We start from the raw sequence: 14,050 nt of genomic DNA, 5'->3' as shown, positions 1-14,050 counted from the left end.
TTCAGCACAAAGTACTACAGGAAACTAGGAAGGTCCATGTTTTTGTTCCCCAGTCTGATCTGAGAACAGTAGCATTCAGTATCAGCCGACAGCAATCCGACACCAATACTTTTAGTTATTTGTAATTTTTAAATTATTCAACAGATAAAAACCAGAACACCAGTAAAACAATTACAGGGTAGGCAGGATCAGCTTAAACAAATTATAAAGAAAATAAATATTTAAAGGGATATTTCAATTTGGTATAACAACCTAATTTGGTCGAAACTGCTCCATTGTATTTGCAAAGCGTGAATACCAGCAACTAGGGATGAAAATTTCGTGCAATTCTTTTATTTGATTGTTGGCGACCATTAATCGATTAATAATGATTAAATGCTAAGCTTAAAATCTACTATATGACCTAAAAAAGGAATAATTCAAAATAGGCCTACCAATGAATGAGTTGTGTATATATCCGAGAGGTTTTATTAAGACTTACATACAGGATTTACGTTGTGTATTAAGGCCATAACGGCAAGAAACACAGATTCACAAACTGGGAAATCTGCACAAGAGAGGAGGGACGGCTGACAGTTTTATTACAAGTAGGCTGAACTGTCACTGCGATGGTGACAACGGATTTTGCACATTAATTGGCGCTTATTAATGTTTAACTTTGTGATAAACAAATGAACCACTAACGCTGTTTCGTGATAAAAAGAACACAACAATCTGTTCAATAGTGCAAATCATACTCTGCAGTGCAAGTGGTAGGCTATTCATTTCACAAAAATAGTAGCAAGGTTCTCACTTTGTAAAGACGGCCTCTTGAAGTGCACTAAACAAAAAAGGTAAGAAAAGGCAAAAAATAAAATTTTGTGCCATGAAACCCCCCAACAAAAGACTGCTGATAGGCTATATTCCAGAGGGCTGTAACATACAGCCATAAAATGGACAACACAGCCTATATGTCGTTAGTTAATATCTCTAAGCATCTTCACTAAGGAATATGAGCACGCCTACAAGCTGTGGGGCCAGTGCGGTGTGTAGCCTGCTGAAGATGAGACTGGCAGCTGTGAAAATGCGCTCGGATGGCACCGATGTGCCAGGAATGGGCAAATAAGGTTTCACTCATGCTGGGTGTCATGGGAACCGTGACTCATCAACCTTCCACCAGTCAAGGAGTCGAGGGCATCTGAGTCTAAAGATGGAGAAACGTCTCTTTAATTCAAAATCTAATCGCCACCATTAGGTTGTTCATTGAAGTGGTTTAATGAAATGTAACTGTTCAATCAATAAAATGAATTGATTAACGTTCTTATTAATGATTAACAGTTAATGGATTAACTGTTAACCATTCATTTTCAGGACGTCTGTGAAATTAATAGTTTTTAAAGCACAAACTACTGAGAATAGATTGATAAAAGAGAGCACTAACGTCAAAAAGTATGTCTTGATATCTGCGTATTTTCAATGTGTTATTGCCCTATTAAAGACTAAAGAAGATCGTGCTACTTTAACTAAGTGATGTAGCCTATCCTTAACGATACAGAGATAGTTCCTATTACCTGGGGAAAAGCATTTCATTTTTGAATCTGTTGTTTTAAAATTCTTGTGTGACTGATAGGCCTATAATATATAGAATATGCTATAGAATTTACAGAAACAGGTTTTCCACCCACAGATAATTCACCAAGTACAGTAGCTGTGTAGGCCATAACAAAAATAAATCAAACTATGACTTGTTGTATCACGCAGTAGCCTATCTGAAAATAGTTTCTCTATTTACAGCTAATCTGTCCCTGAAAGCAGCTTATCCGCTCACAAAAAGTTACCTTCGTTTTTAAAAAGTATTGCACTGTTGCTTATGCTCAGTAGTTCGTTTTTGCTTTAAAACTATTAATGTTGGTGAGGTCCCGAAAATGAACGGGAGTTCATTGGGAGCCTGACATCCGGGAGGAATGCCGATGCCATTAATGACCAGAAGGGACAGCTGATGTTGCTAGCATTCACGGGAAACATGTCCCACCATCAGAAGAAAGTATTACAAGAAATGTCCTCCACTGTCAGCACAAAGTACTGCAGGAAATACCCCCTACCATCAACACAAAATACTGCAGGAAACATTTCCCACCATCAGCACAAAGTACTACAGGAAAGATTCCCCACTGTCAGCACAAAGTACTACAGGAAAGATTCCCCACTGTCAGCACAAAGTACTACAGGAAATAACTCTCACTATCAGCATGAAGTAGTACTACAGAAAAGATTCCCCACTGTCAGCACAAAGTACTACAGGAAATACCCCCTACCATCAACACAAAATACTGCAAGAAACATTTCCCATCATAAGCAAGAAGTATTACAGAAAAGATTCCCCACTGTCAGTGCAAAGTACTACAGGAAACATTGACTGTCAGCACAAAATACTACAGGAAACCTTGGCTATCAGCACAAAGTACTACAGGAAACCTTGACTATCAGCACAAAGTACTACAGGAAAACCCTCGCACTATCGGCATAAGTACTACAGAAAACTTGCCACCATCAGCACAAAGTACTACAGGAAACCTTCACAGCAAAAGTACTACAGGAAACCGACTTCAGCACAAAGTATACAGGAAAGATTCCACCACCGCATCAGCACAAAGTACTACAGGAAAACGACTCCACTATCACATGAACCTGACTACGGACAAGTATTACACCTGACATCAGCACAAAGTACTACAGGAAACCTTCACTATTAACACAAAATACAAGGAAACTTCTATCACACATCGAATGACATCGCAAAAGTACTACAGAAAGATCCCCACCTGATCAGCACAAAGTACTACAGGAAACCTTGCACTGCGGCACAAAGTACTACAGGAAACCTTGACTATCAGCACAAAGTACTACAGGAAACCTTGACTATCAGCACAAAGTACTACAGGAAACCTTGGCTATCAGCACAAAGTACTACAGGAAACCTTGACTATCAGCACAAAGTACTACAGGAAACCTTGACTATCGGCACAAAGTACTACAGGAAACCTTGACTATCAGCACAAAGTACTACAGGAAACCTTGACTACCGGCACAAAGTACTAGAAAAAATACCACCAATCTTCAACACAACAAGTACTACAGGTGACATCTTCCACCATCAGCATACAACAAAACAAGGACTTTGAATCCACCAACCTGTGAGTTTTTTGTTCACAGATCACTGTCGCATACATGACTACACAATAACTCTAAGACCTTCGGTTCGTTTCCATTAACTCCCTGAACATGAATTTTTTAGCATCAGTTTTAATATCACACCACAGAATGTTTCCTGGAAGAAATGGAAATTTCGATGACGGAGTTCAGCATCCTCAAAGCCACCAGATTGGTATCCTGGGCTGAATCACCTTGGCTGGCTTTGATTGCTCTGTTGGTCTGAGGTTAGCTGTTTATGTGCTTCCCGGCACATGACAGTGAGTGTGAGTGTGTCTGTATGTGTATGTGTGTGTGTGAGTGTGATTGTGTCTGTATGTGTATGTGTGTGTGTCTGTACAAGTGTGTGAGTGTGTGTGTGTGTGTGTGTGTGTGTGTCTGTACGAGAGTGAGTGTGTGTGTGTTTGTACGTGTATGTGTGTGTGTGTGTGTGTGTGTCTGTACGAGTGTGAGAGTGTGTGTGTGTGTGTGTGTGTGTCTGTACGAGTGTGTGAGTGTGTATGTGTGTCTGTACGAGTGTGTGAGTGTGTGTGTGTCTGTACGAGTGTGTGAGTGTGTGTGTGTGTCTGTACGAGTGTGTGTGTGTGTGTGTGTCTGTACGAGTGTGTGAGTGTCTGTATGAGTGTGTGAGTGTGTGTGTGTGTGTCTGTACGAGTGTGTGTGTGTCTGTACGAGTGTGTGAGTGTGTGTGTGTCTGTACGAGCGTGTGGGTGTGTGAGTGTGTGAGTGTGTGTGTGTGTGTCTGTACGAGTGTGTGAGTGTGTGTGTGTGTCTGTGAGTGGTGAGTGTGTGTGTGTGTGTGTGTCTGTACGTGTGTGTGTGTGTGTGTGTCTGTACGAGTGTGTGAGTGTGTGTGTGTCTGTACGAGTGTGTGAGTGTGTGTGTGTGTGTGTCTGTACGAGTGTGTGAGTGTGTGTGTCGTACGAGTGTGTGAGTGTGTGTGTGTGTGTGTCTGTACGAGTGTGTGAGTGTGTGTGTGTGTCTGTACGAGTGTGTGAGTGTGTGTGTATGTGTCTGCACGAGTGCGTGCGTGTGCCTGTCTGTGTGAGAGTGTATGTGCCTGTGTAATTTAATAGTGGCTCCATTTTCTTGCCGCGGATCAGAGCTCTGAAAGCTGAGGTGTGGTTTGCTGAATAATTCAGTAATGGCTGATTTGCCGATTGGGTTGCAAGACAACACTCATCCAATCACTTAATATGGTCAAGTCAGTGATACTGTGATCCCCGCACCATTTTCTCAATGCTTTACAAGACCACAGTGCTGCTGCTCTGACTCTGAAAACAGGAAACAAATGACCAATCGCAGGACAGCGTGAAACCACTGGACATGCCCATAATGGGTGTCGGCCTGTCTGTGCACACCCCCCGCCCTCCTCAGCAGAGAGGAATATGTGGTGCTTTTCCACTTTGTGCTGGTAACTGGACCCTGGCTGGCACAGACAGACACTGTCTGACTCATTCCATGCGGTCCCCGTGTCTTGCCAGGGTGGCCAGGCTTAGATAATAAAGGCCCAAATCCAAATCCATTGGGGATTTTCAGATATTATTAAATGGAAATTCAGTTAAAGGCTGTCTATGAACAGTAAGTGCCGTGAGAACAGAGCAAAACAATAAGATACGATTAATCCCTTTTTATGCAGATGCCAAATCTGGCCTATCCCCACCCATTTAGGGTGAGTTCTATTTAAACCCTTCACGCAGATGCCTCATCTGGCCTATCCTCACCCATTTATGGTGTGTTCTATTTAACCCCTTCATGCAAATGCCAAATCTGGCAAGCATTATTGCTGTTCGTGCAGGGCTTCCAACTTCCAATGAAACACATCATATACAGCTGGAAAGCACATACTGCTGTCTACTAAATAAAAGAGTTATCAATTAAATTACAATGAACTGAATAGAGTTACTGCGGTATAAAAAGCAAGAGGGGTTTTTGCACGTGGCTGATGTAAATGCCAGCCCTCACTTTCTATATGCGTGTTTATTTTTCAAAAGGATTGTTCAAGACAATAAATGACCACTGAATCTTAAAACGGACATCTTTACATGCAAAACCAATGCTAAGATAGTATATTTATTCCATATTCAGCTGCAGCTATTGAAAGTACGGGGCGACATAGCTCAGGAGGTAAAACCGATTGTCTGGCAGTCAGAGGGTTGCCGGTTCAAACCCTGCCCTGGGTGTGTTGAAGTGTCCTTGAGCAAGACACCTAACCCCTAACTGCTCTGGTGAATGAGAGGCATCAATTGTAAAGCACTTTGGATAAAAGCGCTATATAAATGCAGTCCATTTACCATTTACCAAAGTAGAATGACGTGGTATAATTACACAAGTAATCCTCTAGTTTATTTTGCTGTTCAGTGAGCAGCATTTTTTATAACTGTACTGGCATGCCCTCAAGCTATTTTCAGCTTTATCTAGTTGCTATGATGCAATACACATTTTTATGAACTCCCAGATAGGCACCTTATCCAATGTGTCATGCGTGTGAGGTATAGTTGCAGATGAGACTGCAAAGAGAGGGTGCTTGTTAAATGGACAAACTACACAACAAGAGTCGTACACAGAAACTCTGTATTTGGTGTAGTTGTCGTGTATTGTCTACTAATAAATCCAGAACACAAAGTTTGTTGTTTCCATTCTTAGTTTGGTGGCAGGAGCACTGAATGCCCGAGTTGAGAAATCTCAGGACGCCAGTGTCCTGGCCACTAGGGCCTTGCGCGAAGGGGTTAAGAAGGAAAGGAAAATCTGGTGCCCTCATAACTGGGACCCTGCCACAAACGCAAAGGAGCCACCAACCCAAGCTCAACTCTGCACTAGAGCCGTTTTGCAACAAACGCGACAGAAGCAAACACAGAAGCGTAAGGATCCCCATAACTCTGCGAAGGGCTCCCAAAACGTAAAACGCATTTTACTTTTTTAATATTAAAAAAGGCAGAGGGCCAAAAAAAAGAGGCCAGCTGCAGCGACTTTTTATGGAGGCAGCCAAAAGTGCTCGGATCCTATTGAAAACAACTGCAAAAGAAGCCACCGGTGCTCGGGGAAAAAAAAAGGTAAGTGGACATACATGCATAGTACATCTTTAAAAAAAAATATATACATGTGCTTGGTCTTCTAGCTTAGGAGCTTTTCACGGCGCAAAGCCTACTGCGTTTCACGTTACATACCAGGAAAAAACAAGCGATGTCCCGGCCGCGACGGCGGCGTGCTGCTGCCAGGTCTGCGTAGCCGACGTCGCGCCACGAAAACAAAAGCTGGAGGGAACATCTGCTGCGGAAAATGAGCGCCTGTGGAGTGCGGCTGCACCACCTGTCACCTCCGAAGAGCTTTTTTTAAAAACGGCGTTTTGTTCCAGCAGGCCCCCTCAACAGCTTAATGAAGCCTGGGAAAGACTTGGCAAGAAGCCGCAGCTTCCGGGCCGAGGGGACCAATCAGAAAGGAGGAGCGTTCCTGAACCTTATCTGGGTGCAAATTTCGGCACCCTCCCTCACGCTACGACCGACATTAGTACCCATTACCTTCCCTCCCGCTAATAACTCAACTGAGACTCAAACCGCCCGGTCTCTGCTAAAGCCTTCAGCCTCCCTGGCTCAAGTTCTGCGGTTCTGATATACGCCTTTTTTCTTGGCTTGGCGAACTGCAATCTTATTAGGAGCATCCAATTCAGGAAAGTCCACTCGGAGAAATATTTTGCTAACGGGGGATATTTTTGCGACAACGAAATCTAGTCACAGAAACTGAAGCGGAGATAAAGGTTCATGTTCATTTTTTTTAAATGGGTAAAGTGTCACTAGCTAGCTGACCGGGCACAGAGAGAGCACCACTTTCCTAAAAGGGATCAAGTAACAACTGACACCTCTTGTATGGAGAATATTTCCTTGCAAGTCTTCTTTCGAAGGAATATTCATTCCGTTCAGTGAAAACAACCCACAAATTTGTTAACTATTTTCAATCGAAGGCGTCAGCTTTGGGCGTCTACAGACTAGCGACGAAAAAGTTTAGATTGTGGTGTTTGAACACCACCTACCCTCGTGTAATTTGATACTCCAAACATTAGGAAAATGGCCTCCCTGAATATGGGATCCTTTAATCCCAGGGGTGTCCAAACTTATCCAAAAAGGGCCAGTGTGGGTGCACCAGCACTATGACACCTGATTCAACTCATAAACTAATTAGTCTTCAGTAAACAATCAGGTGTCCTAGTACTGGGCTACAACAAAATCCTTCACCCACATTGGTCATTTTTGGATAAGTTTGGACACCCTTGCTCTATCCTGTAAAGGATCCAAGCATTTATGCAGCAGCTGATGCAGAGTCACAAGTCTGGTAAATGGTAAAAATGGACTGCATTTATATAGCGCTTTTATCCAAATTGATGCCTCTCATTCGCCAGAGCAGTTAGGGGTTAGGTGTCTCGCTCAAGGACACTTCGACACGCCCAGGGCGGGGTTTGAACTGGCAACCCTCCGACTGCCAGACAGTCGGTCTTACCTCCTGAGCTATGTCGCCCCTTAGTCTGACGGTAGAGGCCGCATGCTGGAGTTTGGCTGAAACCAACTCCTCTAATGTGGGAAAGGCTGGGAGCGTAAAAAAAGCAACAACCAGGCTTATGATTGACAAACCGCCACCACCTTGAACCAAACTGGAGTGATTTAAATCCAGTCTCGTCATGTCTGCGCGCCAATGCGGCTAATGAGTGTGGGAGGCAGGGCGGGGTCAGGCAGGGCGAGCGAGGGATGAGAGGCGGGGCCAAACTGCTCGCATCAATACCCCCCTTGCCCTCAGGGCATGACATCATGGCCACTTTCGGAAGGGGCTCCGAATCTAGCATTTCAATCAGGCTGAAGAAAGCCTTTGTCTGAGCTCCGCACAGCGTCCGCGGACAGAACAGAGCACATTGATCCGGCCCGATTGAGCTACAGCTATTTTCAGATGTAGACTACATTATCTCTCTCTCTCTCTCTCACTGTCTCTCTCTTTCTCTCTCTCATTCACTGTCTCTGTCTCTCTCTCTTTCTCGCTCCCCACCTCCTAGTTTCTAGACATGAAAAACATGCAAGTCTTTACAGTATTTACAGTTCCCAGAAAAAAAATCATATAATTCAGTGTAATAATTAAATGATATGGAATGTTTATTTAATTGAAGACTATAATCACTATAATAATTCACCTTGTGCTCATTGTTCCAGTTTTGTCAAAATCTTAAGTAACGTATGACATGGCAATAATAAAATAAATATGCAAGGTACTATGAGTAATTAAACAGGGAGCTTTATTGCAGTCACTGCTTCACAAGGAGCTGTTGTGTCTGAAACCATTATACAGCTCTTCCTAGTCTAAGCAATTACACTGCATCTTTCACCACACAATGACAGTTAAAGGACAACACAAAACCAGAAATGAGGGGGACACAAACTCATCAATCTTTATACAACGATTCTCCGTGTTTACATTAAATACTCTGCAAACTTCACAGGGTTAAATAATTATGGTGTTAAGGTTAAAAGAGGGTGTAGCACCTGTTCTTAAGAACAGATTGTCGGCAAACTTGTTCTTAAGAAAGCGTTGAGTCGTTTACCGTGCATTTTATTGCTTGTATATTTACATTGAAGCTGAAAACTGATTTTTACCATTTGCGAGCACCAGCTGATAATGATATTTCTTTTATTTCACTTTTCTCACTCTCAATGCAGTACTAGTGAACATATTATTGCTGTTTAATTGTGCGATTGAGTAGCTGCTGCTTATATATGTCCCTACAGAGTGCAGTTTATCCCTGATGTAATTATACTGGATACAGTGCTTATACATCTTACATCTTGGAGAAAGAATAAGCATCTTGTGGAGGCACTGAGCAATACATTTTTGTAGTAACGTATTAAAATGAGTGGGCACATTTAAAAAATGAGAATCTTTTTTCTGGAAGTGGCTTAAAATGGGTGTACCACTTGCAACCCCCTGCAGCCCCCCCTCCCCCCCCCCCCCTTGGCACTCTCTCAGCATTGGTCCTTTCACTATCTTTTACCTTCTCTGCTTTCTATATGCCTGAATAAACCCAAAAATATAAAAGAAGGGCGGACTGTCCCACTTTCCTATCATAAAAACGGCTGCACCACAACAGGTGTCACTGATGGCTAATATGCTATTCATCACACAGTGCTGCCCCCCCCCAGTCTGTCCCGTAAATGCCGGTAATGCGTGCGCCCTGCGTAATGTGCTGCAATTTGAGACAAACCTATTTGTGCTGCTGACTGATGGAAAGCCAGGAGCCCGCCTGAGTGATAAGAGCCGGATGATGAGGAGCTACGGTAAGTACCGCCGTCCCGAGGCGGGCGGCTGCAGCGAGCGTACGCGCTAAACTCCACCGCCGAGGGCGAGACCAGGCCCACATCGCTCACCGGGGGGCAGAGGCCGAAACCAGGCCCACATCGCTCACCGGGGGACAGAGGCCGAAACCAGGCCCACATCGCTCACCGGGGGGACAGAGGCCGAAACCAGGCCCACATCGCTCACCGGGGGACAGAGGCCGAAGCCAGGCCCACATCGCTCACCGGGGGACAGAGGCCGAAACCAGGCCCACATCGCTCACCGGGGGACAGAGGCCGAAACCAGGCCCACATCGCTCACCGGGGGACAGAGGCCGAAGCCAGGCCCACATCGCTCACCGGGGGACAGAGGCCGAAACCAGGCCCACATCGCTCACCGGGGGACAGAGGCCGAAACCAGGCCCACATCGCTCACCGGGGGACAGAGGCCGAAACCAGGCCCACATCGCTCACCGGGGGACAGAGGCCGAAGCCAGGCCCACATTGCTCACCGGGGGACAGAGGCCGAAACCAGGCCCACATCGCTCACCGGGGGACAGAGGCCGAAGCCAGGCCCACATCGCTCACCGGGGGACAGAGGCCGAAACCAGGCCCACATCGCTCACCGGGGGACAGAGGCCGAAACCAGGCCCACATCGCTCACCGGGGACAGAGGCCGAAACCAGGCCCACATCGCTCACCGGGGGACAGAGGCTGAAACCAGGCCCACATCGCTCACCGGGGGGACAGAGGCCAAAACCAGGCCCACATCGCTCACCGGGGGACAGAGGCCGAAACCAGGCCCACATCGCTCACCGGGGGACAGAGGCCGAAACCAGGCCCACATCGCTCACCGGGGGACAGAGGCCGAAACCAGGCCCACATCGCTCACCGGGGGACAGAGGCCGAAACCAGGCCCACATCGCTCACCGGGGGGACAGAGGCCGAAACCAGGCCCACATCGCTCACCGGGGGACAGAGGCCGAAACCAGGCCCACATCGCTCACGGGGGACTGAGGCCGAAACCAGGCCCACATCGCTCACCGGGGGACAGAGGCCGAAACCAGGCCCACATCGCTCACGGGGGACAGAGGCCGAAACCAGGCCCACATCGCTCACCGGGGGACAGAGGCCGAAACCAGGCCCACATCGCTCACCGGGGGACAGAGGCCGAAACCAGGCCCACATCGCTCACCGGGGGACAGAGGCCGAAACCAGGCCCACATCGCTCACCGGGGGACAGAGGCCGAAACCAGGCCCACATCGCTCACCGGGGGGACAGAGGCCGAAACCAGGCCCACATCGCTCACCGGGGGACAGAGGCCGAAACCAGGCCCACATCGCTCACCGGGGGACAGAGGCCGAAACCAGGCCCACATCGCTCACCGGGGGACAGAGGCCGAAACCAGGCTCACATCGCTCACCGGGGGGACAGAGGCCGAAGCCAGGACCACATCGCTCACCGGGGGACAGAGGCCGAAACCAGGCCCACATCGCTCACCGGGGGACAGAGGCCGAAACCAGGCCCACATCGCTCACAGGGGGGACAGAGGCCCACATTGCTCACCCGGGGACAGAGGCCGAAACCAGGCCCACATCGCTCACCGGGGGACAGAGGCCGAAACCAGGCCCGCATCGCTCAACTAGGGACAGAGGCCGAAACCAGGCCCGCATCGCTCAACTAGGGACAGAGGCCGAAACCAGGCCCACATCGCTCACCGGGGGGACAGAGGCCGAAACCAGGCCCACATCGCTCACCGGGGGACAGAGGCCGAAACCAGGCCCACATCGCTCACCGGGGGGACAGAGGCCGAAACCAGGCCCACATCGCTCACGGGGGACAGAGGCCGAAACCAGGCCCACATCGCTCACCGGGGGACAGAGGCCGAAACCAGGCCCACATCGCTCACCGGGGGACAGAGGCCGAAACCAGGCCCACATCGCTCACCGGGGGACAGAGGCCGAAACCAGGCTCACATCGCTCACCGGGGGGACAGAGGCCGAAACCAGGCCCACATCGTTCACAGGGGGACAGAGGCCGAAACCAGGCCCACATCGCTCACCGGGGGGACAGAGGCTGAAACCAGGCCCACATCGCTCACCGGGGGGACAGAGGCTGAAACCAGGCCCACATCGCTCACCGGGGGGACAGAGGCCGAAACCAGGCCCACATCGTTCACAGGGGGACAGAGGCCGAAACCAGGCCCACATCGCTCACCGGGGGGACAGAGGCTGAAACCAGGCCCACATCGCTCACCGGGGGGACAGAGGCTGAAACCAGGCCCACATCGCTCACCGGGGGGACAGAGGCTGAAACCAGGCCCACATCGCTCACCGGGGGGACAGAGGCCCACATCGCTCATCAGGGGGCAGAGGCGGGACGTGGGGCGGGCGGAGATCTCTCTATCGCTCTCCCAATCTCCCGCGAGACCCAGGCGCCGCGCAGGACGAACGAGCCGCCTGTCAGACGGCGGCGAGCCAGAGCGGCGAGCAGGAAATGAAATCGCTCCGTTTGAAGGACGAAGCGCAGATACAGGAGAACTGAGAGAGAGGGGGAGGAGAGAGCGAGGGAAAGAGAGAGAGAGAGAGAGAGAGAGAGCAATGGAGTGAGGGGAGAAGCGATAGAGGGAGTGATGGAAGAAGAGAGAGGAAAAGAATTATGGAATGAGAAAGCAAGAAAGAGCAATAAAGAGGGAGAGAGCGGGTAAAGAGTGAAAGAGGAAAAGAGCTATGGGATGAAAGGGAGACAAAGAAAAAGAGGCAAAGAACAAAAGGGAGAGGGACAAACACAGAGCGAGAGGGAGAGAGAGGAAAGGACAGAGAGGGAGAGAGAAAGGAGGAGGAGAGGAAGGAGAGGGGGGAGAAGGAGGGAGTGAGGAGCCAGCTCTGGCCATCCATCACCACTGAGCTGTGCTGTCGCTGCGTAGCCACGCACTCCTGACCTGTCAGTCTGACAGGAAGTCACACTCTGTCACTAACACCGCCCGGCTCGTCCTCACGCACACACAGACACACGCGGACACACGCACACACAGACACACGCGGACACACGCAGACACAGACACACGCGGACACACGCAGACACAGACACACGCGGACACACGCGGACACACGCAGACACACACAGACACACGCAGACACACGCAGACACACACAGACACACGCGGACACACGCAGACACACGCGGACACGCGCAGACACGCGCAGACACACACACGCAGAGGCGCATCCTGATGCAGACACACACACACATTCTGATGCAGACACACACACACAGAGGCACATTCTGATGCAGACACACACACAGAGGCACATCCTGATGCAGACACACACACACAGAGGCACATCCTGATGCAGACACACACACACATTCTTATGCAGACACACACACACAGAGGCACATCCTGATGCAGACACACACACACAGAGGTGCATCCAGATGCAGACACACACACAGAGGCACATCCTGATGCAGACACACACACACATGCACATCCTGATGCAGACACACACACAGAGGCACATCCTGATACAGACACACACACAGAGGCACATCCTGATGCAGACACACACACACGCAGATGCGCATCCTGATGCAGACACACACACAGCGGCACACGCTGATGCAGACACACACACACATTCTGATGCAGACACACACACATGCAGATGCACATCCTGATGCAGACACACACACAGCGGCACACGCTGATGCAGACACACACACACATTCTGATGCAGACACACACACATGCAGATGCACATCCTGATGCAGACACACACACAGAGGCACATCCTGATACTCATCCAATCAAGAAGCAGCATAGGTTTAAATTTAGTGAAGGCGAGCTCCCTCTTTGGCGACGGTGTAGGCGGTGTTAAATTTGATACTCAGCTCTGCCTCTTTCGCCGAACGGCCAGCAGCACGTTGCCGAATAAACGCCTGACCAATCGAGCCTGAATTCTTTGTTGCCACACATTTGTCATGGCGTTCTTTGTGTTTGGCGCTGGCTCCGCGCTTAGTTAAACTCTCGCGCTTAAAATGCGTCGACTCCGCTGCGAACGCACTGTCGCCTGCGATCTCCGTCCCACAGGCGCTACAGTGTACACAATGCAACGCGCCGCTCTCGTACCCAAGCCATTCCAAGTCCTCCAGCTACTCTCTCTGAAAAGCGTACACCTTCTTCGCTTTTGGTGCGTCCACATCGCCATCGCCAGCTGTTTCAGCAGCCACAGCTGTTACGTTTTTACGTTTACGTTTTTAGTAACGTTACTAAAAAAATCCGTAATCGTTCGCTTCATCTTAGCTTTCGATAACGCTAGTTAGATTTTGTCTTCAGGTAACATTAGTTAACGCTCTGTGTCGCGTGAAAGTGGAGTGCCGCGAAAGGGAGTGATTGAAGGCTAATATTAACCAATCTAAAATCAGCATTGAAGGTAAGAATGTCAAGCTCACGTTTGATTGGTTAGAATGGTCACTGTCAGCTCACAAGGCACATACTGAGTGTACTGACTAACGAATGTACAGAGAAAGGGACGTTCGACTGGAAAAATAA

General features: G+C 48.8%; 1 protein-coding gene across 3 annotated transcripts in view; it reads right to left on the bottom strand.

Moving 5' to 3' along the window:
• Positions 1-14,050, bottom strand: part of si:dkey-100n23.5 — a 124,426-nt gene that overhangs the window by 67,832 nt on the left and 42,544 nt on the right. The gene's annotated exons all lie outside the window — the stretch shown is intronic.

This window comes from Anguilla rostrata, chromosome 3, assembly GCF_018555375.3.
Source record: "Anguilla rostrata isolate EN2019 chromosome 3, ASM1855537v3, whole genome shotgun sequence".
NCBI classification, from domain to species: Eukaryota; Metazoa; Chordata; class Actinopteri; order Anguilliformes; family Anguillidae; genus Anguilla; species Anguilla rostrata.
This window is presented reverse-complemented; position numbering and strand designations above follow the sequence as displayed.